We start from the raw sequence: 26350 nt of genomic DNA on the forward strand, positions 1-26350 counted from the left end.
TTGATCACCACCACAGTGGTTGACACACAGTAGGTACTCCATCAATATTTGTTGAAATGAAGGCCAGGATTTATTTCACTAATAAACAAAAGTGCAGAAAGCATACAAACCCTGGCTAATAGCGTGGTTGAGATTATAACCTGCAGGAGATAATTCTTTGTTTTACAAAAGGATTTGATTGACAAAGACTGAATTAACTAGCAACTCTTAAAACAAAGCTATCGCATTGTAAGAGGTGAGCCATTCCCTCACCAGCAAAATAGATTGATTAAGTTTGAGGCTGCAAATTAATTTTGGAAATGACATGGAATGAGATGATGTGTATGAAAGAGGAAGAGAATAAAGAAGAAACATATGGGCAGGACACAGGGCTTTTTGGCAACTATAAGCTGTTCTCTCAGTAAACTGAGCTTTTGATCAAGAAAATCAATGCATAGCAGCTGAGAGCTGATATATGGGTGGTCACCATAGAAACATCATGACTCTCTGGATAGGTCAAGACTTGACTGTTTCCAAATCAGTATATTATCATATCTGAAGAAACAATATAGAGTGTCAACGTGGAGGAGTCCCCTTATCACAGGAAGTATAAAGAGAAAGAAAACTGACAGAGTGGTTCAGCAATCCCCAAGGGAAGACACACTGAACCCAGAGAGCATGAACACTCCAGTTGCTACACAGAGCAGCTTCATCAAACCACATTTTAGCTCTGATCAAAAAATTCTGTGACAATCTTCATTTCTTCATTTTGTTTATGTTTTCCTTTTTCTTTTTATCTACTTATTTAACACATGTGTATAAAAACGGTTATGAAAAGAATGAGTCCAACAGACTCAGGTTCATGTTTCAATATTGTCCTTGACAAAGAAATGGGACCTTGAGTGGACTCCTCCCATGTCAATGGGTACACTACACCTGCCTTTGAATTGCCTGTTGGCTGGAGAACAGGCCAGAAAGACTGGAGAATAATGTCCTCCCAACACACCCTCAGCTGACCTCAACTAATGACTCATTGAAGATGGTATATAAATACCCCAAAGTCCTTAGTCCCTTGTGGAATAACTCTCAGGTATACATTCTATTGACTGCCTTACTCCCATTTTGCCAGTGGGATTAAATTCCAGTCACCCACAGTGGTCTCTGGCTGGATAATGCACGCTTTACTGGCTGCTTTCTCTTTCCTATCTTACTTCCTCAATTCCCCATAGATGTTTCTTGGGATCATCTCCCAAATAAACTACTTGCACCTGAATCTTATTTTCAGGGTTTGCTTCTGGGGCACTCAAACTAAGAGAGTGACAGTCTCTGTGAGCTTCATTTTCCTTTTCTGAAAATGCTGACCATGATACATAAATGCAAGTTGTAGAGAGTTTCTAAGATAATACATGCAAAATGCTTAGTACAGTATCTACTACATTTGAATGTTGTAGACACATTAGCTGTAATTTGTGTTGTTGTTATTAAGAGCTCAATATGTGCTAGATATGCTGGATACCTTGTTAGGTGCTGTGGAGAGAAAGATGAACAAGATGCTACTCGTCTCTGTCCACACAGAACTTACAGTGTCATGGGAAACATAAGTTAACTATTATGCCACATTTTAAGTGCTATATCATAAGCATATATAAATTCTTATGATGTGAAAAGAAGTGTATGGTGCTGTGGGAGCACATAGTAGAATTTAGCCTGGTATTGGGCCTCAGAGAACACTTCCTAGGGAGTTGACATTTAAGGAATGATAGGAGTTGGCAAAATGTGTGGTGTATGTGTGCGTGTGTGTATAGTGAAAGAGTATTGTAGGTGGAGAAAATCGTAGGTCAAAGACCTATATATACGACTGAAAAATGAAGGGGGATTAGAAAAGAGGTAGGGATGAAGGGAGAGAGAAAGTCTAGCCATCATTGACTTTGAGGAATGGAAAAAAATTCCCTTTGATCTGATCCCATATGCATCAAATAACCATTGCTTTGGTCCCCAAGTTTGTTTGTTTTTTGGTTTTGCTTTTGATACTGGGAAACCAGACAGATGTCTGGTGAGCAAACATTGCCATTTAGTCACTAAAAGTCATACCTTTGCTATTTAAGTGAATACACTGATAGGTATTCTGGTTGAATTTGCATTTGTGTCTTGTGAGCTGGGTTATAGTCCAGAAAATCCTTTGAGTTACATCCACTCTGGTCCACTAACAAGATAGAGTTTATGGAGCTGAAAGGCTGGGAATGCCACCCAAGGCCTGGGCCTATTCACAGGGTGATGCCATTCAGGAGAGTCTGTGGCGGGTTCTCTTCTTCAGGGGACAGCTTCATCTTGACGTTGTGCTCTCACTCTAAACATCCATCCTCCACTCCCCTGTTCTAGATTTTAGATCTCTCTCTTCTAATGCCAGGAAATACACCCTCAGCAACTTTAATCAGCTAAGACCATCGATGAGCGAACTTGCTTTCTCAAGCCCTGGGCCCTGGAGAAGTCATAAATCAGACTGCTGTGGTACGGGTGAATTAAATATTATGTGGCTCTTTGAACTCACAGAAGGGAAAGTGTTCAATAAATGCATGTTATTATTACTGTGTCTGACTGTAGACAGTAGAACACCAGAGACTTCTTAATTTCTAAATGTTTTCTTTCTTTTCTTTCTTCCTTCCTTCCTTTCTTTTTTTCCCCCAATGGTTATAATGAAACTTATCTGCTAATAGGTATTACCCTGGTAGTTTATCTTGCCTTTAATGTTGAGTAACTTCAAAAGCCAATGACCATTGAATCAGCCACTGCCCAGACATTATCAAGAAGACATATGTTTTATTCTTAATTGGGTGGTATGGATTATTTTTCTTCTCAGTATTACTGGAAAGGGGTATGAGTGGATTTTCCAGAATGGTGCAATAAAAATAAAATTTGATTGATTAATTCAATAACTATGGCTAGGAATCATCTTGCACAGCAGTGGAGAGGAAATGCATAGTGCCCTACAGATAGAGTCTGCATAACTCACATTTGTTTGATAGAGAGACTCCTGAGCTAGATGCTGGCTTCTTGGAGAATAGCTCACTCTTGGAAATACAAGTCAGGTTGAATAGCTTATTTTCCTTACGAGCTTCATCTAGTGAGTTATAACTTCAGGACATCAGGGTATAGATGGTAAATCATATTTGTAAAGCTCTTTAGCAAGTCACTCTTCATTTCTGCCATGATTCTATTGACAGAAGCACTTAGCACCTGCCTATGGGTGGACTTTAGTGGAGTATTTACCTCAAGGAAAGGCCTGCTGAAGGGGTCATTGGTTGATTCTGCATGTTAGGAATTTCAATCAATTGCCAAGAAACTCACGATGTTGTATGCAAAGTTTTTGTGTGGAAAGGATGGTACTAGTTTCTCCAAGATGTGTAGGGTTTTTTCTGTGGAAAGGATGATACTAGTTTCTCCAAGATATGTATGAGTCCCCAAAAGGATAAGAACCACTGCTGTAGAGTACATACTCATGGACAGGTAACACTGGAAGGTATATGACATTTTTAGTATGTATTTATAGCCTTACATGACCATTTGACCTAAAATTCCATTTTTTCCTCTAGGAACATTACCTAAAGCTTTGACTGGATTTACAAAAGTTATTAAAGTCTGATTTAAAGGGAGGTCTGTGTAAATAAATCAGAGATGGTGTGGATTCTGACTTACCCTTCAGGGCTCATTTCCAATGTAATTTCTTCAAATGTAATTTCACTATAACACTTGGTACATGTGTGATATACATATATTTATTTTAAATGTTTGTTTTCTGATTAATGTTGGAGCTCTTTGAGGGCACTCAGTCTTTTTCAAGATTACTCTCCTGGACCATAGTGTCAAGTAGATGCCATAAATGTGTCCAGATCGAGTTAGCAGAAAGGGCTCCCATATGATAGGAGCTATATTAGCAGGGATCCTTGGAGGTCAGTGGGGAGTTCTGGGTTAACCATGCAGCTTTATATTGTGAATGACAGCTACCCTGCTATTTTTAGTGAAATCAGGAGATTGACTATTTGTAAATGGTGGGAAAAGAAGAATGGCTGGCTTCAGGAATGACTGGATACAGGACTCAAACAAACTCTTCTCATTATCCCTCTTCTCAGTTTTTCTTTCTCCATTGGCTCAGAAAGATTTTTCTCCCTGCAGTGGTAAACAGAGCTAACCTCCTTACTCATTGTTTCACATTCATTACTTCCTCTAAATGGGCAACAACTTTTTCAGGTAAGCAGACTAAATCTGCTTTCTTTCATCTTACAAATGAAACAAAATCAGCGGGGTCAACTAGTCTGAATAATGTCACACAGCTAGAAGGCGGTGAAGCAGGGAATGAAGTGTTTCAAAATGTGTCAGTGGACATGGGAAAGCCTGAAATTCAGTATTATTAACATCCTTATTTATATATTGTGGCTCCACTGTGTGAGTGACAGCAAACAAGTAACTATGGCTTTCTGATATATAGAAGGCAGAATAATATCAACTCCTCAGAGTTGGTTGATATATATACAACATATTTGAAATTTCCTGGTATATAGTAGATTGCCAGTAAGTACTGGGAAAGTCAAGTATATGACCTACCTAGCAAGTGTACAAAATCATGATTATGAAGTGAACTTCATGGAAAATTCTTCCCACTAGTTTAATTTTCATTTGCCAACATTTTTTCTTTGAACATTTGCATCCACTTTTTTTGTTGTTGTACTTTATTGTATTTACCATGCTATTCCAAATAGAAACACACATTCTTAGAAAGGCCTTTGTATTCTTTCATTTATCCAGAAATATTTATTAAGCACCTACCATAGTAGGTGCCAGGCCCTGGAGGACACAACAGTAAATAAGACAGATAAAATCTCTGCTTATGTGAAGTTTACATTTTATAGGAGGAACACACTACAAACTAGAAAATCAATAAATGTATAGTAAAATTTCAGGTTAAAAACAAATGGACTGTGGAAAAAAAAAAAGAAAGCAGCAAAAGGATAGAGAAGGAGGAAAAGGTAAGATTTTACGTACTGGAGTCATCAGAGTAATTGTCTCCAAGAAGCTTCGATTTGAATAAAAATCTGAAGAAAAGAAGAGACTGGATATGTCAGGACAATAGTTATGGCAGAGGACACAGCAAGTGCAAAGGGTTTATGATAGATACTGGTTTGTCTTCCTCTAACATCTGCTAGAAAAGTAGAGTATATGTGAGGGGCAATGATAGGAGATGAAGCTGGATGGGTGTGGCCAGAGTACAGATCACGTGGAGGCCTTGCAGGCAGTGGTAAAGTGCGTGTGTCACCCACTGAGTGCACTAGAAAGCCATGGAGAGAGCCTGAGCAAGGAAGGGACTTGGATGATGTTCTGGGTAATGGACACACTGCAGGGACAACAGGGCTAATGGAGACACGAATCTGGGAGTTATTGGGACTGAAAGATGATGATGGTTTAAGCAAGAAGTTCTGGAAGCAGTGAGATTTAATCACATTTGGAAAATACTTTGTAGGCATTAGCTGACGAGATTGGATGATGGAAAGGAAGACAGTGTATACATTTTTTTTTTAAGTTTTAAATGAATGAAGATAGACATTTAAAAATCTGATTTCTAATCACAGCCAGCATTTACTGAGCACTCTATGCCATGCCCTTATGTGAAGTACTTTATATTCATTGTGTCGGTTAATACTGGTCCCCCATCACAAAATATTTTTATTTTATTTATTTATTTTAAACTCAGACTCTGTGTAGATCTTGATCTTCTCAACTGTGCCCCTCATTTTCTGCCCTGGGCTCCATACTTAAAACTCTTGGCAGATCCAGATTTTAAAACCTTGAATCCCTTGAGTTTCCCAGAGGAGGGCTTCCTTATACACTTGCCCACTAGTGCTTCATTCTCCCATCCTTCAGATAATCTCTCTGCCCTTCAAGCGTTGGCCTGTCTGACTATGCTGGCCCAGACCCCTGGGACAGGAGATCAGCCTCTCTATTCCTAGCATTCATGTTCTTCAGCATTGCAAATTTAATTTTTGTATATTCACTATGCAAGAAGAAACAGACACGGTGATTTGCACTGCCCAGAAAATTTTAAAAGCAAAAGTTATTTAATCAGGTCTCAAGTGGACACTGTGAAAATAATACAAGTTTCATTAAGTCCAGCTCTTGGAGAATGAGATTAACTCATGGACTTGTTTTCTATACCTGAATGTTTATATAGTAAAGTGCTGTCCTTGTCATGTTTATTGATAGAGACAAGAGTATCAGAAGCCACATTTGTTTTGGCCACAATATGATTTCATGCTTAGTATACAGTATGGCATGTACTGAACATCCAATGTAACATAAATAGCTGTCTTCAAACCAATGAGACTGATCTTTACCTATGCACAATACAGTTCTCATTCCTTTAAGTCAAAGCTTTACTGTTGTATGTTTTGGTAATTTTTATGTGATTAATGAAACAAATAAGTAATATCCTCAAATGGGTTTTGGGCGACGTTTCATACGAATACGAGTGATGTGAACTGAAGGAAGAATTCAGGATCACTGACAGTGCTTGCGATTGCTCTTGTCTTTGTTTTTATAGTGTGCCTATGACTAAGAGTTTTATCGATTTGATTGCTTATTCCCTGGAGACACAAGCTGCATGACTGGCAGCCACAAGCATCAGGCTGCTGGACACCATGATGCTCTTGTGTCCCTATCCACACAGAGTGGAGGGCATTATACTTAGGATGCAGGGGTAGGCAGTGGTTCTGAAGTCAGCAAGGAAGGGAAATATCTGTATGATGTTCCATTGCTATGCTTACTTCAAAAAGGCATTTATTAGCTAAGTTGAGCTTGGTTTTGTTCTGGACACTGTAACTTCTGTAAATTATGTTACCAGCTGAGACCTCAGTTTTCCCATTTCTAAAATCAATAGAGTAGACCAGATGATCTCTCATGTTCTTTCAGGCAGTGATTTTCTGGGAACCCAGTTGTTCTTAAAAGCATAATTTCAAAGGTAGCACAGTGAAAGATAAATTGATGAACATTTGGGCCCAAATCAAATCTCTTTTATAATGAAGTTTCAAGTTAAAAAAAAAAAAAACAAAAACAACACAAACAAAAAACAAGACAATTAAAAGAGCAAATAAAAACCCTCATAAATTCTGCAGTACAAAGACATATGCATTCACAGCTGGGCAGGGTAAGAATGCCTCCTCTAACTTCTAATCTTCCCAATCTAATAAAAGATAATCAAGTTTAGAAAGTTACAGAGAAATAGAAAATCAGAACAGACCAAGAGCTAAGGAGAATCATGGAAAGCTCTTTGAAAACTATTTGCCCAAAGACATTAGATCCTGAGAGATTTAATGGTGATTAAATTCAAAGTATTCAAGAGATACATAAATACATTCATCATAATATATTCTAGGGAGTAGAAGATGGAGAAAGTATCTCATTCATTCCACAAGGCAGATTGGATCCTGATCCCCAAAGGTAATAAGATATTATGCAGAAAACAAGGAAAACAAAACAATCTAAACCGTGAACATAGATTCAAAACTGTAAATTAACTACTTCACAATACAGTTTAATAATTTAATATTGCTGATTCAATAATCCAATAGAAATTCCCCCAGTTTCAATATAAGAAAACTGAATAATGCAATAGAAGTGTATCAGTAGGCTAATAATAAAAAAAGAAAAGTATGTAATTATTTCAACATCTCCTAAATACATTTGATGAAATTTAACAACATTTTCATTTCTCAATTTGGAATAAAATAACTCTTCCTTAATATGGTGAATATTTCTATTTTAAACCCTCAACCAAATGATTCTTTATTGGGGGAACCAGACACAGATCTCTAAATTAGGAATAAAACAAGTCTGCCCACTCTGCCCACTGTTGTTTAACATTATTTAAATAGGTCTAGCTGGTGCAATAAGACAAACAGAGAAATAAAATTAACATATATTAATGAGAAAGAAAAAAATATCATAGATCCTTAAGTCCTGTTTGCAATTCTGAAATCCAAAATATTCTGAAAAGTGAGTACTTTGCATCACTCATTTGATATACAAACTGATTTGAGCTGTTATAAAGCCACTTTATGTGAATTTTTATACTGATGCAGAAATGATATTAATATGTTTGATTATGGGCTTCTTCTCAGACCCTGCTGGGGTGTTGTGTAATATCTGGAATATGCATCATATTACCATTTAAAATTCTGTATTGCAAGACATATCTGGCCTTAAGGATTTTAGATAAAATGTTGTAAATCTCTATTATGTGCAGATGGCATGATTATGCACCAAAGGCATTTTATAAATTGGATAGTATTTGTTACAATTAACAAAACATGTTTACTGTAAGTAGCTGTACTCAACAAAGCTAATTTTCTAAAAAATTTTTTATTGTTATGTTAATAACCATACATTACATCATTAGTTTTTGATGTAATGTTCCATGATTCATTGTTTGTGCATAACACCCAGTGTTCCATGCAGAACGTGCCCTCTTTAATACCCATCACCAGGCTAACCCATCCTCCCACCTCCCTCCCCTCTAGAACCCTCAGTTTGTTTTTCAGAGTCCATCGTCTCTCATGGTTCATCTCCCCCTCCAATTTCCCCCCCTTCATTCTTCCCCTCCTGCTATCTTCTTCTTCTTCTTCTTTTCTTAACATATATTGCATTATTTGTTTCAGAGGTACAGATCTGTGATTCAACAGTCTTGCACAATTCACAGCGCTCACCATAGCACATACCCTCCCCGGTGTCTATCACCCAGCCACCCCATCCCTCCCATCCCCCACCACTCCAGCAACCCTCAGTTTGTTTCCTGAGATTAAGAATTCCTCATATCAGTGAAGTCATATGATACATGTCTTTCTCTGATTGACTTATTTCGCTCAGCATAACACCCTCCAGTTCCATCCACGTTGTTGTAAATGGCAAGATTTCATTCCTTTTGATGGCTGCATAATATTCCATTGTATATATATACCACCTCTTCTTTATCCATTCATTTGTTGATGGACATCTGGGCTCTTTCCACAGTTTGGCTATTGTGGACATTGCTGCTATAAACATCGGGGTGCACGTACCCCTTCGGATCCCTACATTTGTATCTTTGGGGTAAATACCCAGTAGTGCAATTGCTGGATCGTATGGTAGCTCTATTTTCAACTTTTTGAGGAACCTCCATACTGTTTTCCAGAGTGGCTGCACCAGCTTGCATTCCCACCAACAGTGTAGGAGGGTTCCCCTTTCTCCGCATCCCCGCCAACATCTGTTGTTTCCTGACTTGTTAATTTTAGCTATTCTGACTGGTCAACAAAGCTAATTTTAAGATTGTTTATTTATGTATCTGTCTACCCCCTACATTGGTAAAGTGCTTGAGGGCACGGGTTACATTTTGTTCATTTCTCTGTCACTTGTACCCAGAATATTTTCTGGCATAGAAGAAATAAACAAACATTTTATTTTAAAGAATAAGAGATGGATGTATAAGTAACAAAACTGTCATTAGTAAGTGTTCCATTTTTTTATTTTAATGTATAGATTTTACATAATTCCAGTGAATAGTCCAACAGGATTTCAAATTTTGTTTTGCTTTAATTTCAAAACCCAAGAAGAAGTTGATAAAACTTATTTGGAAAAGTAAAACAGACAAAAATAACAGCAGCAAGAAAACATTCTTTCAAAGACAAGCCACTGAAAGAGAAGCCAGGTTCATGCTGGAATCATCCACTAACTCTTTGAGTGATTTTTGACAAGTTACTTACCTCTTCTAAGTACCAGTGTCCTCCTTGTATGAAAAAAAAATAGTAAGTGAGGCTAGAAAGAGTTTGATATACTTATTGGCCATAGTTTTTTTTTTTTTTTCCCCATGAATTTCTTCTTTAATACCCCCACTGGCCATTTTCTCTGTCAACATGTCAATCTCCGTTTTGTAAATTGATTTGTTTATGATAAACATCATGCATGTCACATGCGTTGAGTCATTACTCTTTATATCCTGCTATAGATTTTAGGTCTGTTTCGGGGTGTTCTATTCTATTGCATTGATATTTACCTCTTTTTCTTTTCCAGTATCAAGACCTTTTTATATGGTAACCTTATATTTCAGTATATGGTTGAGTCAGCCAGAAGTACAACTAAGTAAGTAATTGAGGAAGCAAGTTGCTTTTTAATAATGTTTAAGGTAATATTAACAGCATGGGTATTATAAAAAAGAAATAGAAGCAACAGAATAAAATAGTATTTTTAAAAATCCTTATAGCAACCCCCTGAGGTAGGGATTGTTATTCCCATATTATACATAAAGAATCTGGGGTACAGAGAGTCCAAGTACCCCGATTCTCATGGTTTGCATATGGCCGGGCCAGGATTCATGTCTAGGGTCCATTTCCTTGCCTGGTCCATATAGAAGTGTTTTCCATCAATTGGTAACATGAATTGCTTTGACAAAATGGTGCTGGCAAAACACTATATATACAGCCTTACCTATAGAAAGTTGTTCATATGTTTTCAGCTATGGACTCAGGAACAAAGAGCTCCAGTTGCACATTTGGAACACTAGTCATGGACAATGACCCCAAAGGAAGCAGAGATAGAGAAAGCAAGCCCTGGGCTCAGAGGGTAGAATTCATGCAGAGGAGGCTGCATCTCTTCTCTCTTTTTTGTAATGCAAGTTCTCCATGACTGGAAGAAACTCAAGTTTATGTCTTTTTGTCCCAAATGCTAAGCAACTACTTATTATGTAAGGTTAGGGCCTGGGGGTGAAAAAGAAGGCTCTACGTCTGTAGAGAACCTGAGTGGTTAAAGTGGGCTTAGCAGTGGTTCAGAGAACAAGCACTTCAGAAAATCACAGAGCACCACTCTCTTCTCTCCCCAGTGAGAGGTTCACCCCCTCTCACCTAGGATGCCCCCACAGCCTGCACTGCACGGTGTGTGTGCAGACTGACCCCTGCTTAGTGCATAGCCACTTTTTTCACAAGAAGGTCCTCCTTGGTCTATTCCCAGGCTTTCCTGGGGAAAACCCTTCACGCTCACAGGCCCTTTTCCAGAACAGCTGCAATCCTCTCATCCTGTGTCTTCTACCTACTCCTCTGCTCTCTTTAAGTAGAATTTACTAAGTGACTGCCACTGCCCAGCAGTGTACTAGGTCCTAGGAAGACAGAGACAATTAAAAAAGCAAAGACTTGGATTTCAAGGGCCTTTCAGGCAACAGAGAAGAAGACATAAGGCACAGGATCCTTTCAGTCATGAGAAATAAGGCTAGGGATTTAAATATATAGAAGCTGCGAATGTAAGTTTCATAGGGAAGCTGATTTTACAAAGGAATTTGAAAGGTGAATAGGAGTTTGCTGGACAGGCAAGGCAGCAGTGAGCAAAGAGCATTCCAGGCAGAAGAATCTGCATGTGCAAAGGCGTAACAGGTGTGGAAAAGTAAAAGGAGTGTGCAAGGAAAGAGTATGAGGAGAAGCCAGAGGTATTCTCATAAGGGACATGGTAGATGGTGAGGAATTTGGACTTCAACACAAAGGTAATCAGGAACAATTGGGGCTTTACACACAAGGATGATGACTCAGACCCCCTTGCTTCATGACCATCTGAAGACTAGTATGAGCGCATCACCACAGTTGTGTCCCACGAACAGCACAAACTTTCCTCTGCTATAGGAATTTGTCCCCTCCACACTTGGCTTAGCTGGATATAGTCCTTGGACACTGTCCTTTTAAGCGCCCAGCTCCCCTTGCAAGGCCTGATTCCCCAGCAGAGCCCTTTTTTCCACTTCCTCCTGTTTGCCGCATACGATGACCCAGGTCTGGTAGGTTCTTCCTACTAAAGTGTGGTCCAGGAGCCATTCACATCTCTATTGCCTGGAAGCTTGATAAAATTCAGAATCTCAGGCCTGATAAAGACCTACTAAGTAAGAATCTGAACTTTCACAAGACCCCCAGGGAGTTGTCTACACCTCGAGGAATACTTAAATGCGCCACACTAGGTTTCACTATAGAGCCATCTCTGATGCACCAGGCATTCAGAGAGTAGGCAGAAGTGTGGAAGGAAAGGGACATCCTTCAGGACCATGCCCTAGGCCGGTGGATGCCTGAAGCTGGTGGGCTAAAAACATTCCACGTTATTTGATTTTATAGCAATCTTGCCAGGTGAGTAATAGTCTCAGCTCACAGATAAAGAAAGATCGTTTAATCTCATTGTATGACCTCTTCCCTGTAGTTCTTCACGAACTCCAAGAAGGAAGAATTCACCATCTCTGCTGATCTCAAAAACAAGGGCCCAACTCAGAACAAAAAGAGGTCTGCCAAACTTTCAATAACCAACTCTCCCTTCCTGCCAGCCTTGAATGGCCACCTGTCCGGACTGGCCAGGCTAGCATTCACCCCAAGTGCAAAGGCTGTCTTATGGGATTATCATTCCCTCGGCTGTCCCTTCCCCCCCACCCCATCTTGCCTCTTCCTCCTACACAAATACTGCAGGTAGATTTAATATTCCATGTCTCACACTGAGTTTCAGGTTCTCAGTCAGCAGCCCCATCTCAGACAGAGAAATCAAGCAGCTGAAAAGCAGTCTGCCCTCAGAGAGGGAAGGAAAAACAGGTGGATTTGATAGAACTGCCTAACAAAGTGTATTTATGAACATCATTGGAACAAATGTCCCCCTGTAACTGCAGTCATCATCTCCTAATGTCACGTCATGGAGACATTGGAAAACAAATAGGACTTAAAACCTGATTTTCTATCAGCTGGCGATGGCATCCTCCTCCTCCAGCCTCCCTAGCGAGGCAGCATATGACTCACAGCTTCCTTCTAACTTCTAAAGTGCTTCAGGACCAAAAAGAAAAGAAAAGAACACAATATTTAAAAATACATACATCCCATCAGTAGCTTGTTTCTTAATGCATCAGGTAACTGATCTCCGCTGATGCCTTAAAAGGTGCTGAAATGAATTACTAGGGGCTCAGACTCCTTGGAAATTGATCTGACAGTGGGAGAAATGCAACCAATTTGATCTGAAAAATTCAAAGCTATTCTTTTCGTAGAGCCTTGATGTTCTGAGTTTCTTAGTTGTCTCCTTTGCTATTCCTCCCCTATGCTCCCACCTCAGACATTTCCTCTGCCTCCTTCTATTTCTACTGCACTGCCCCTGTCCAGCACCCCCCCTTCCTTCTCTCACTGGGAAGGTTGCATGAGCTTCCTGCTGCTCTCTCTGACTGTAAGCCCTTTCCCCTCCAGCCCACCCTCTGCTTTGTGGGATTCATGTTTGCATATGTGTCTGTTTTTTTTTTTTCATTTAGACTGTGAACATTTTGGAACCAGAGACTGCCACATGTCTTACATTTCTGCCTCCAGACCAGTGATATGGAAAGGAACCAAAACTACTGTTCAAAGCTGTTCAAAGAACGATTTGAAGGTTATGCTACAATGGCTGCCACGCTTTGAGCACCAACAATGTAGGCGAGGAAACCCAGGAGAGTCCAGTCCCTTCTTTTGGGACGACAGCTTTTCTTCTGATGGAGAGAAAAGACCATGATGGGAGAGATCCTCCCTATTGTCTTAGCTGCCCCTTCTTCTCTGGCAGTCAGGACTCATCCAGAATATATAGACATGGGGAAAAATCATTCAGTTCTTTGCAGGTAAAATTCTATTAAAATGAGTATCAAGCCTTGAATATGTGGTAAGGAGTCCCATAAGTTCTGCCAGAGGGTGTGTGAAGGCCGGAGACATGCCCATGCTGTCAGTCTGGAGAAGCCAAAATGCTATGGGCTGATCATATGTATTTAATCCAAATCTGTTACATGAACTGCAAATATTTATTTTAGGTGGTAACTTCATGAATTCTAATATTGTAGAACTGCAGTAATCTCTTCCCAACTTGTAATTCTTATTAGAGGCAATTCTGGCTTATTATATCAGTTTACTTCTTTATATTTTTTCTGGAAACCTCAAGAACTTTTGTTTCAACTTGTGGTTATATATTTATCAATAAAGCCATTAAAAAAATAACATTTCTTATGATTTGAAAAGAATGTGCCAGAGCTGTGCTAGGTGCATGCTATGGTCTAAAAGTCTGTATTCCCCAAAATGCATATGTTGAAATCCCAAACACCAAAGGTGATGGTATTGGAAGGCAGAGCCTTTGGGAGGTACTTGAGTCATGAAGGTGGACTCCTCATGAGAGGGATTAGTACCTTACGATAGAGGCTCCAGAGAGATCCCTACACCTCTTCTACCATATAAGGATACAGTGAAAAGGCACCCAGCTATGGCCCTCACTGGAACATGCTGGCACCCTAATCTTGGACTTCCCAGCCTCTGGAATTGTGAGAAATAAATTTCTGTTGTTTAAAAGCTATCCATCTGTGGTATTTTGTCATAGTAGCCTAAATGAAATGAGACAGTATATTTAATATATGATCTCATTTAACGTCACAAAAATTTGAAGATATAATAAAGCCATATGAGAAAAATGCCCCATGGTAATAACTTCATATATATAATATATAACATGTAATATACACACATACCGATAAATAAGATATATACATACCAATCGAAATTACACCAATCAGAATTTCACATATATAATTAGCTCTCACCCTCTGCCTAACCTCTATTTTCAGACAGACACAGAGACTGGATAAAATTCTTATTTTATGCAGATGGAGGTGAGGCTGGTCAAAAAAATGTCAGTCAACCCTGTTTGGAAATCAGGGAATCTAAAAATGGATCTCTGAATTTCTTTTCTTTTCTTTTTTTTTAAATTTTATTTTATTATGTTATGTTAGTCACCATACATTACATCATTAGTTTTTGATGTAGTGTTTGGATCTCTGAATTTCTAATATTCTCTTGGCTCAATAGGCTGAGACAAGACAGGCCGTATCCAACTGTAGGAAGTTCCAGTGACCACATGATGCTGAATAGCCCCCATTAATATTTACACTTCGATGGACTACCACTAAAAGAGGGCGCTATATCAACAGTCAGAAGCTGGATGGGTTTGGACTGCCCAGGTGGACTCTTTAAACTTCTGGCCAGCAAGCTATAAAGGCTCACTCCAGTTACTTCATTAATGCAGCTTGGTTTATATGATTGAATTTTTATGAGCCACTTATCCTGTTATGGCAGGACCCACTGTACTATATCCCCGTATTATATATAAGGAAAGTGAGGTTCAGGCAAGGAAGCTTGCTTTGTCTCAAGAGTGGTAGGGGGCAGATGTGGAAAATGAACCTGGATGAGTCTCATTCCAAAGCCCACACTTGTTACCACTGCAACCATGACTCCTAAACATGACTAGCACTGAGCATGTCCTGTGGGTCTGACATTGTGTTACACATTTTATATTCATCACGCCACTTAATCCTTATGACCACCCAATGTAATTGAATAGTATTTCCCTATTTTACAGATGATGAAACTGAACCTTCTGTGGTTAAGCAACTTGTCCAAGAATTCACAGCTAGTGAATATCAGAGACAGGACTCAAAGTTAGGTATCTCTAGATGATTCCAGAGTTGTCAGGAAATAACTGGAGTTGGGCTAGATAAAAGAGTTAGAGTTAATTTAGGGGCAGAACAAGAATGATGCCTTTTGCAAACAACCACTAAGAGAGAAGGAAAGGTAACTGAATGTAACTCTCCTCCCCTTACCCTCGAACAGGCAGGAGGGGGGCACTGGAGGTGTGCAGGCACTGACAGCAGATGTCTTCAGCCCACATTTTGGGCACATAGGTCGCACCCAGGAAGCTAACTCTCTGGACCATTAAATCAGAAAGACCCTGGATATTTAGACTAGTTAGATGAAGCCCAGACACAGAAAAAAAACCTAAATTCCTCTTAGCATACAGTAGTCTACAACACAGAACACAGTACAACAAATACATAAACTAAAAGTGTCTCCTGGGGAAGAAATGGTACATGGAATGGAATTGTGCAATCCTCCTGGATCTGTAAACTGGAAGTGTAAAAAATGGAAGTGTAAAAAATGTCATGGACATTCTCTTTATTGAGTTTGCCGTTTTTATTGATTTATTGATTTTATTAAAAATGGAAAAATTAAAATGCTTTCTGAGGGTCACCATAACTTCAGTCCCCTAAACACTATTTTTTTCTTGTCCTGCCTTAAGATCTTAAACCTTCTTAAGATAAGAAGACAAGCATGGCCACAGTTATTTCCAAGGATCTAACCCTACAATTAGGGATAGGCTGTGGCCCTTGTACCTGCTTTGACCAAGAAATATGCCCCTAAGTGTTCTGAATGTTGTGCAGGCTCCAGTACCCTGCAGGGAGGTGGGGTCTTAAACACAGCTCGGGGAAGCTGGACCAGCATCCCTGCTATGCCCTGTCAAGCTGCATCCATCGAATTAGGTTAGGAGTTAAGATGTTACATGATGTGACCAATGGGATCAGAAGCAATAACACAACCTGTCAGCCAGTGTTTTCCTGACAATTCTGGGGAAAAGAGATTGCCTGCTGGAGTGCCGAGAAGGTAAGAGGGGCATGTGTTTTGGGGAGTGGGGGAAGGGCTCTTTGGTTCCTTATTTACAAAAGAGGTGCTTGGTGGGGAGAGGGTGCTAAATCAATCTGTGTTCCCTAGACTGATGTTAGGGTTTTGCTACAATACCAAGTGACTTTTCTTACAGGACAAGAGTTGCAAAACTTGCATGCAGCATTTCAGGCACTAGATGGTCTCCGGGGAGCAAAGTCAGAAAGAAAGATTTGTGACAGCCGGAGAGAGTTAAAAAAGAAAGAAAAAAAAGAAAGATTTGTGAGGCCTTCTGTTTCATAAGGGTGAGGGAAGGTCAGCTCAGCCAACCCTGTGCTCAGATAGGGCCAGGAAATGCAACTGAAGGTTGAGGACACCTGGCGCCAACTTGGAGGTGATTGAATCGTGACTTCTGTTTGTGGGCATTGGGGCCGCGGGGCTCACCTCAGCTCAGTGTTGATGAATACCCTGACATTGGCAAACAGGAAACCGATGCAGCTCAGCTCCTGTATACACCATGTAGACGCCATCCTTGAAATGTGTCCGCTGGGACTGACTTACAAACATACCACCTTACAGATATTCCAGTAGCAGAAAATTCAAACAAGAAAGAGATCTTCAGAGAGAGCATATCACGCTAAACATACACTCAGGGCTGTGATAAGCTCCAAATCTGCAACAAGTCACTAGTAGAGAATTTCCAACCACTGGATGTTTCTCCTAGGGGTTCCTTCCCCTTGTTTGACTTGAAGCCTGTTGACACACACTGACCTCATACACAGGGCCACAGATTTGATTTTGTTTCGGGGATCATCCTGGATTCTCCTCATTTGTTCAAGACCTGATGCAAACCAGTTCCTATGAAATTGCAGAGGCAATATAGTGTGGCCATGGGGAAAATGGTCCCCACAGCTTCCTAGTTCTGTGACCTTGGAAAAACTACTTGAACTCTCTGTGCTTTAGTTTATGTACCTGCAAGATGGGGATGATGTTAATACCATTCTCATTTTAATGAGTTAACACGTATAAATACTGAACAGTGCCTGGCACTTACGTAGTCAGTGCTCCATAAGTGTTAGCTATTTTATTTCTGACTCTTGGTTTTGCCTCTTATTTCCATCTTCGTAAAGCGAAGTCTTGCCCTTCAGACTTAGAGTTTGTACTTGGTTTATGTTGCTTGACACCTGGCCATTTCTCACGGACTTTGGCTTGGAGCTCGATGGTTTGATACTCGGATAAAATTTCTCTCTTTAGAGCTAGTCTCTAGAAACCTGATTTCTGGCATTAGCCTTCCAGGCAATCTAGTTCCCTGAATTCAGACATAGTTTTTACCAGCCAAATATCTGTGGTAGAGAACCCTCATTCATGTCCATTAATTTGAAGCCTTTTTGACATCTTGGCTCCTTCCTCCCAGAAAATGGTCCTTTAGATTCAAAAGATCAGCCTGGTGACTTTCCTCCTCAGCTGACCTTATTCCTAAGGGATATACCAGGGACTCAATAAATATTTTTGGCCACCTCTCCAGTCCCTTTTCTAGGCCCAGTTAACTGATCTTATAGTGTTTTTAGCCTCCATTTTGTAAGAATGGTGTCAGGTCATCCATTTGCCTTCCGGCTAGGGACAGTTTCTCAGAAGAAGGAGTCACCCCCGGTGCATCCTGGGCAACTCACTGAGCTGGCATTTACTTGAGTGTACCATGTGTCTCAGTGGGATTGGGTGACCTGGAGCCTATCACATCCCAAGCTTTAGCTCTCTGCTGGCAAACCTGGGCAAATATACCTTCTTACATCTGAGAACTCTTAATGAAGTGCTTTAGAAAGAGGTTCTGGGAAACACGATCAATAATAACAAATATTATAACCACGTGTTGCATTCACACATGGAAACTATGATCCTGAACAGTGGTTTTGTACATCGTCCAGGTGGCAGAGCACCTGGAAATCACACAACACCATGATCATTACACAGCCATAGTACAAAAGACACAGTTAATCCCAGTATCTAAAGTAGGTATGACTTTTATGAGCAGAAAATATGACTAGATTGCTGTGTATAAATGCAACAGAAAACCAGAGCAAGGTAATTCAAATCTATAAAAAATACATCATGACTTAAGCACAATCACCTATTTCTGAATATTTCCACTAACATCATTTACAGCTTTTTCATTAATTCGGTCACTGGCAGGTGCACATGGAAGGCCCAATAAGAGCAGGTCCCAAAGGTTCAAAAGAAAACAGGGGTAAAATGAGAAAATCTTATCCATTTACTTTTTTTTTCTATGAAAGAAAAAAATCTGTTGTTATTTGATTCTTACAGAGGAATACTTTAGACAAGCGGAGAAACAGCAGTATTTGCAATCTTAGATTACTCCAAGTCATTAGAAGGTTGGATTGAGGGAGGGGAAGGGGATTACAGCAACTTTCCTTTTGGAACTCATTAATTCCCTGACTCATTTCTCTCTTGTGTTTCTACGCAGGTCTCTCCTATCTGATGCCACTTTAATCCTTTGGGGTGGATAAATCAAGGGTCTTATCAAAGTTGTCTTTTACTGGCTACTCTCAGACTCTGGACCTCTGAGTTGTAGAAAAGGACATTCCATTGTTCCTTCCTTGCTTTTTCGAAGATTCCCAGCATATCTTCTTAAAGCTAGACCTATGGGAAAGCCTGGGGTCATTTACATCTCACTCTCTGGACCCTTCTCTCAAGCATCCCTTTGAGGTTCTTTCTTAAGTGCCACTCCCTTTCCTTAGGCTGTCCCTTATGTTGCTCCTTATAGAGTTGTAGCTTGCCTTTTATTCTTCATGATCCAAGTTTCTGTTTTCCTACTCAAAGGAAATTGGAATTAGACTAGTCCAAACAGGTTTCAGTCATGTCCCCACATAAGAACCAAGGAAATTCTGCTATGCTAATGTTCCTAAGGTACATTGCAATGCATGGGGAATCAGTGACCAATAGTCTGATCAGACCAGAAAACCAGCATCCCCCAAAATGGGAATTCTTCTACAAATACTTGATATTCCAAGAGCCCCTTCCCAGGAAAGAAGCCCAGGACTATTTCTTTCACTTTGTCATGTGTAAGCCATATAGATTTGTTACCCTGACCACAATTCATTGGACCACATATTTGTACAACAGCTATAGACAAAGAGCTGTGTTGTGGACATAAGAGAGTCCAGGGAACTACAGAATGTTTCACACAAGGACTCTTCCCACTAGAATATCCTATAATGGGTAGTAACAAACCAACTCAATCTGTTCCTTCTACATTGGTAATATGGAGGTGTGGTGCATTTCAGCATGGCACAGAAGCTGCGAGACAGAAGCAGAGGCATGTGTAATAACTGGAATGGAGGGCAGGGCTCATCTCTCTCTGAGTTCAAGTGTGGAAGACTGGCTATAGTCAGAGGTGGTTCTCGGCAGGTACAAAGGTACAGCGGGATGAAAACAGTCTGGGCTATACATCTGGGTCACTATTATATGCTGAATATTCTTCCTCTTCATAAAGCCTGCCTATGTTATTGCTCAGAGGGTTTACTCTATTTCCTTACTCTTCCAGGTACTTTTAAAATAATTTCCTATCAGCTGAGGGAACTTAAGTACCCCTCTCTTCTTGGCACCCTGAAAGAGTCACCATCACAGGGACATGCCACACAATTTCCTTTGGAATTTTCTCTCCTAGACATGAGCTATGGTTGAAATCAAAGACTAAAATATGAAAAAGCATAGAATATCCAATAATCCTTATGAGTTTCTGCTAAAATATGATATTGTATTTTCACACATACACTGCTAAATGCTGATTATGCCAAGCTAGAAAGATAATAGACTGGGAAATGTTAACACACAAAAAAGACAAATGTAGGTATAGCTTCTGATAGCCGATGTGGGGACCTATTTGGAACCCCAGAGTTGGCATAAAGATTATTTTAAGCTGAAGACATCTGAGATTCAACAGATGCAAAAAAAAAGCCGCCCTTCTTGGATCTTCCCTTTTTTGACTAAAGGCAGAAATTTCTGAGAAGTGAGGACAGTCATAAACTCCCTCCTCAGGGTGGGTAAGCTCTCAAAAGAGAGACCAAAAGTAAATCTACTGTTAAATCCCCTCTCCTGGGGAGTTTTAGGGCCCTAAAGAAGATGGAAAGACCACTCATTCCTGTATAGACAAGTATTATCACAAACTTTCTTATCTTCTGTTTGTTCTCCCAAAAAACCCATTTGTCTTTCCTACAGAAACCGATTTGTTCTTCCCATAGGAGCTTCTCCTTCCAGCTCTCTTTCCCACACTAAATTAGGTATAATACAAGTCCCAAACTATAAACCAGTCTTTTCAATAAGTCATCATGGAGTATGCCCATGTGCATGTGGTTTGCACATGTAAATAAAATTTTTCTCCTATTAATCTGTCTTTTGTCAATTTAATCCCTAAACCCCAGGTACTAAACTGAGGGTAGAGGAAAAGTTTTTCCTCCTACACAAACAATTTACTTAACCTTACTTAAATATAGTTCTTCTCATTTTTAATTGAAATCTATTTCAGTCAACTTAAACAGAGGGAATGTGATCTGCAAGAATTTTTGAAGTGCTTGACCTTCCCTTTGCATTACAAATAAAGACTAAGTTCTCTCCTTTGGACTTCTCCAAAGACTAAAAACAACAACAACAACAACAACAACAACAACCCAAGAACAAAAACAAAAAATACAAGGAAGAAAACCAATCCATTCAAGCCAAAAGATCTACACATTTAGTGCCAATCACCTCTACCAACTGTGATAGACCACACTCACAGAAGTCTGTTGAAAATGCCACTTTCTAATCCACAGGGTTTTGCTCAAACTAAAGAGTAAAGGAAAATAACACCCCAGTTACTGCTCTTCCCCCGCCCTTGTCCAACGACATGTTTCTGCAAATCACAAACACTTGAGCAAATAATAATAAATTTAGTCATATATAAATTTTAATTAAAATATATACTGTTTTACCTTAGTTAGATATTCCCATCAGTGTCCAGGAAGAAGACTGTAACTCAAGCTTTCTTGTGAGTAGCAATACTGTTTATCCTGGGTATGAGAAAACACAGAAAAACATGTAAACTCAGAGACTGCTTACTTTTAAATCTGGTGATTCACAGTTTATAGATGGGAATAAGGGATGGGAAAATGAACAAGAGTTCTTCATGGAAATGATACATGACAGCTAGCAGGAATATGCTGCCTAAAAACCCTAAACAAACAAACAAACAAATAAAACAAAACAAAAAACACAACAAAAACAAAAAAACCATTGATAGATGGTTTTCTTAGATCTTTTTTTTAAATGATTTCTGGGAATGTAGGTGGGCAGGGACTATGTCTTGGAAGGGAGAGGAAAGAGGTTTTTGTGTCAGAAATGCCTCGGCCAAATAATTTAATTGCTCAGACTTTTATTTTCCTCATCTATAAAATGAGGGCAACAATACCTACCCCATAGCCCTGTGCCAAGGATTAAGTGGAAGACAGGAAAGCTCTCTCTTCAATGCCTTAGGTAGCAGGTACTGCATACATATTAATGCTTACTTCTTCTACAGCCCCCTCCCCCAGCTTTGCTTCTCTTGTAATTACTTCTAACACCTTTTCAGTGTTAGCTCCATGGCATTTAACTAAAACAAAACAAAACAAAACAAAACACCAAACAGGATATCTCAATGCCTTCAAAACAGCTGCTTTAAAAATTGAAAAAAAAAAAAAAAGATGACATTCAACTTCACATATAATAAGAACAGCTAAATGCATTGACTGTTTCCTATGTGCTAAGCTCTGTACTAATAATTTTATATCAGACATCTCTTTAGCCCTCACAACAAACAGATTAGAGGGTGTGATATGATAAAACTGGGGCACAGAGCAGTGAAGTCCCTTTCTGCAGATTGCACAGCCCTACGGAGGCAGAGCTGGTGCACAGCCCTACGTAGGCAGAGCTGGGACCTGAGTCCACCTCACTCACGTCTATGCACCCTCTTCACCACCTCATCCCGTGGGTTCCACCAGAACCTGCACCACTGGACCATCACACACCCCAATGGATGCCATGCGCTCAGTGCCATTATTCTCTTCCCCTTCCCTCTCCCATTCCTTTCCTTTCTTTCGTAAAAATAAAAACCTTTATTTTTAATCTAAATTTAATCACTGTTTTGTTTATTTTGTTCCTTTGTTCTCCTCTGACAGACTAGGGTGGAACACTGATTGCTCTAAGATAACTGGGCTCACCTCTTGGGCTCAGCCTTTTCCTAGCTGTGTCATATCAGATGGGTCACTTAACTTCCTTGAGCCTTGGGGCTTTCTCCTCCACAAAACAAATGTATTAGGCAAGATGATACCAAGAGGCCCTTTCCAGTTTACGGGTCCCTTGACTAGCTACTTTGCAAGCAGTTTCAGATCATTCTAGCATCAAGATCTTCACGGGTACCTAAGAGTTGTGGATTCTAACATACAGGTTTTCTTGCTTTAACTTAGAAGTTCCCAATTTCTGGGAGGAGTCATTTATATTTATATATATTCTTTAAAGTGCTTGCAAATGAGGATACTGATATTCAAAGAGGTTAGGTCACTTACACAAAGTCACACAGAAGTGGTAGAGACAAGATTTGAATCCAAGTTTGTATGTCCCTAAAGCTCATGTTCTTTGCAATATTCTAAGCCTACCAGAAAGTATTGTATGGAAAAATTAAATGACCCAAATTAGTCTCATTTCTGATATTTGACTTAAAATTTAGGGTGGTAATGATAACAATAACTGGAATGCATTGTCAGATGATGATGATGATCTCACTTGGCCTTCCCATCATAGCAAGTGCCAGGTACTGTAATTATCCTCTTTTGAAAGATGAGAAAACAGAGGCACAAGGACTAACATTACTTGCCTAAAGACACAGGGCTAGTAAGTAGAGGATCTAGGATTTTTTTAAAATTAGATTTTATTTATTTATTTGTCAGAGAGAGAGAGAGACAGAGCGGCAGGCGGAGGCAGAGGGAGAGGAAGGCTTCCTGCTGAGCAGGGAGCCGGATGTGGGACTCAATCTCAGGACCCTGGGATCATGACCTGAGCTGAAGGCAGACACTTAACCGACTAAGCCACCCAGGCACCCCCTTTTCTTCTATTTTTAAATCATGGCTTATTGTTTTAGCTAAACCATTGGCTCAGGTCATGATTTATTATGCTCACTGGCATGTAGCAGTTATGATGCATTTTCAAGTTAATAAACTGCAGTTGTGAATATGGGATGAAAAATTTGCAGGTTGGTGTGAGGGTGACCACAAAGACAGGCACTTAGTTGTTTAGTAATTCATACACTCCAATGAAAGAGAAGGATTTTTGTAGAAAGATTTGCCAGAGACTGTTGAGAACCTGCCTCCCGAACTGTTCCTCCATTAAAATCGCCAGCTATTGTCATTCTGTCTGAGAACCAGGAATTTCAGAGGACACTGTTTGTCAGTGAGGTGTGCAGCGCATCCTTCACACTTAGGGAGTCAGGCCTAAGTGCTGTCTACCTTGGGTGGAGGGAACCTGAGCTCCAAGGAGAAAGCAGGTAAAGCAAACAGCCAATAAAGAAGCTCTATTTATTTAGCTGGGTCCAGATTTACCAAGAAAGTGCCTTCCAGATGCATTCCAAACACAGTGGCATGATTAGGGTGGAGAAAACAGTCAAGTTTATTTGGCTTCTGTGGGGGATTTGTTTGTATATTCTAATTGCTTCATCATTTAGCTTTATTTCATCTGGAACCTGACTGCCAAATGAGCGTATTGATTACCTGTCATGGATGCATATTTCTCAATTAACAGCCATCATGGCTTATAAAATCTCAGCTACGTCAAGACCCACGAGCAGAGTTTAATACGACTGTGAGTAGTCATGCTAGCCACTTTTCACGGAGCATCAGCCACAATGCTGGCAACTACCGACCACATATGCTGGTTTGTTTAAGTCTCACCACCTCCTTCAAACTATGTATCATCGTCTCTCTATCTTCTAAGTGAGGAAACAGAGCCTCAGGGAAATTAAAACCCTTGCCTTGGGCAGCACAATCAATAAGTGGTGGAGTAGGGATTTGTACTCATATAGGTAACAATTCAAATACTGCAGGGCTTTCTGGCATGCACAGGCAGGGCGGTGCGCTGGTGATGCCACACCACTCGGCTGGAAGTCCAGCTCTGTCACTTACTACCTCCATGATCTTGAGCAAGTTTCTTAACATCTCTGTGTCTCAGCTTCCTCATTTGTAGAGTCGGGGAAATCATAGTCCAGAGATGGCTGGGATTAAATGAACTACCCCATGTACGGTATTGAGACGAGTGTCTGAGATAAGGAGGAACCGTTACTTTACCTCCTCTGGATGCTGTGAAAAACAAACTATAAATCTTTGACCTTCAGAAACTTGCTGGAGGCACTTTGTACTTCCAAAGACTTTGCAACAATTCAATTTTCCTCACAGCAGCTGAGTGCTTCAGGTCAGACGACCGTCTCTCCCCTCTCAGACTGAGACATGGGGACTCACTATGCCAGAATATTTTCAGTCCACACAATTCATGATCCTCCTTATCACATCTGAGGACACACACAGTACTGTTCTCGGTTGATCTACCCACGTGCTTTGGAAACCTTAGGTTGACCCTTCACAACAACCTCACAACTTGGTGTTATTATCTCCACTTCACAGATGAAGGTGAGATGGGCCATAAAATTGAGATGATTTGCCCAAGTTCATCTGGGTGGTATGCAGCAAGACGGGATTTGAGGACAAATCTGAATGGATCCTAAATTTGTGTGCTTGCCTCCAAATCTTGACATTTAACCAGTGATGATTTCTCCTTGTACCCCTGGTGAACTTTTACTCCTCTTGTGAGATTCAATGCTTCCCTGATTGTGATCTGTTGAACATATATTTTTTGGAGCCCCTTCTATGTTCTACTCTACTGGGTGTTGTGTGAACAGGCATGAACACAAATGTGGTCTCTGCATGAAGCTCACAGCCTGAGGGGGTGGTATACAATTACACACTTGATATGTCCTAAGAAGAAAATGATGAAGATGCTAGGATAGAAAAAAAAAAAGAAAAGAAAAAAAGAAAAGGAGGGCAACAGGCCAATAGATGGCTTGGGGCTCTCTGAGGAAATGACATTTCAGCTGAGATGACAATGAGAAAGAGGAAACATGTGAAGAGAAAGGGGTTTCTGGCAGAGGAGGAGCATGCACACAGATCCTGAGACAAAACAAGGGCATGGGAACCAGAAGAAAGCATGCACGTGGGGGAGAATGAAGCAAGAGGGGTGGAGACGGGGTAGGGATTTGTGCAAGAGGCTGGGCCACATCACTCAGGGGCCCAGGGGGCCACCATGAAGTGTTGAGTTCTGAGTCCCACAGCGCCTTGTGCAGCCCTCGTTGGGAGACAAGTCATTATGACATTGCATTGTCATCATATGCTTATGTGTCTACTTCCCATCTAGATCATGAGCTTCATAGGAGCCTAGGACACTGTTCGGGACAAAGCAGGCATTCAGCAAAATGAACGAATGAATGCACAGACTACATCTGCTAATGCTGCAATCTTGTAAGATTCTTATTGAAAGATAGACAATAATAGGGCTGGAGTAAAGAATGAAAGGTGTGCTTTTGTTCCTGTCTAAGAATAAAATCAATCAAATGTCTTCACATATATTTATGTAAAAATAGATAGGCATTATATATTAATAATCATAGCCATCACTAATCACTTGACACTGGACTCAGTGCTTCTTGTGAAAATAAATATGAAGTAGTTATTGTTAATCCTCATTTAGAGAGAAAACAACAACATAATAACAATGGTAACAAAACTAAAGCA

General features: G+C 40.1%; 1 protein-coding gene across 2 annotated transcripts in view; it reads right to left on the minus strand.

The window, feature by feature from the left end:
• TENM4 (teneurin transmembrane protein 4) overlaps positions 1–26350 on the minus strand; it is a 2958785-nt gene that overhangs the window by 1336057 nt on the left and 1596378 nt on the right. For both annotated transcript variants that reach the window (XM_078058602.1, XM_078058603.1), the window contains one exon: positions 21476–21553. The gene's annotated coding sequence lies outside the window, so the exon portion shown is untranslated. The remainder of the gene's footprint in view (positions 1–21475; positions 21554–26350) is intronic.

The sequence above is a fragment of the Halichoerus grypus genome, chromosome 11 (genome assembly GCF_964656455.1).
Source record: "Halichoerus grypus chromosome 11, mHalGry1.hap1.1, whole genome shotgun sequence".
Lineage (NCBI taxonomy): Eukaryota > Metazoa > Chordata > Mammalia > Carnivora > Phocidae > Halichoerus > Halichoerus grypus.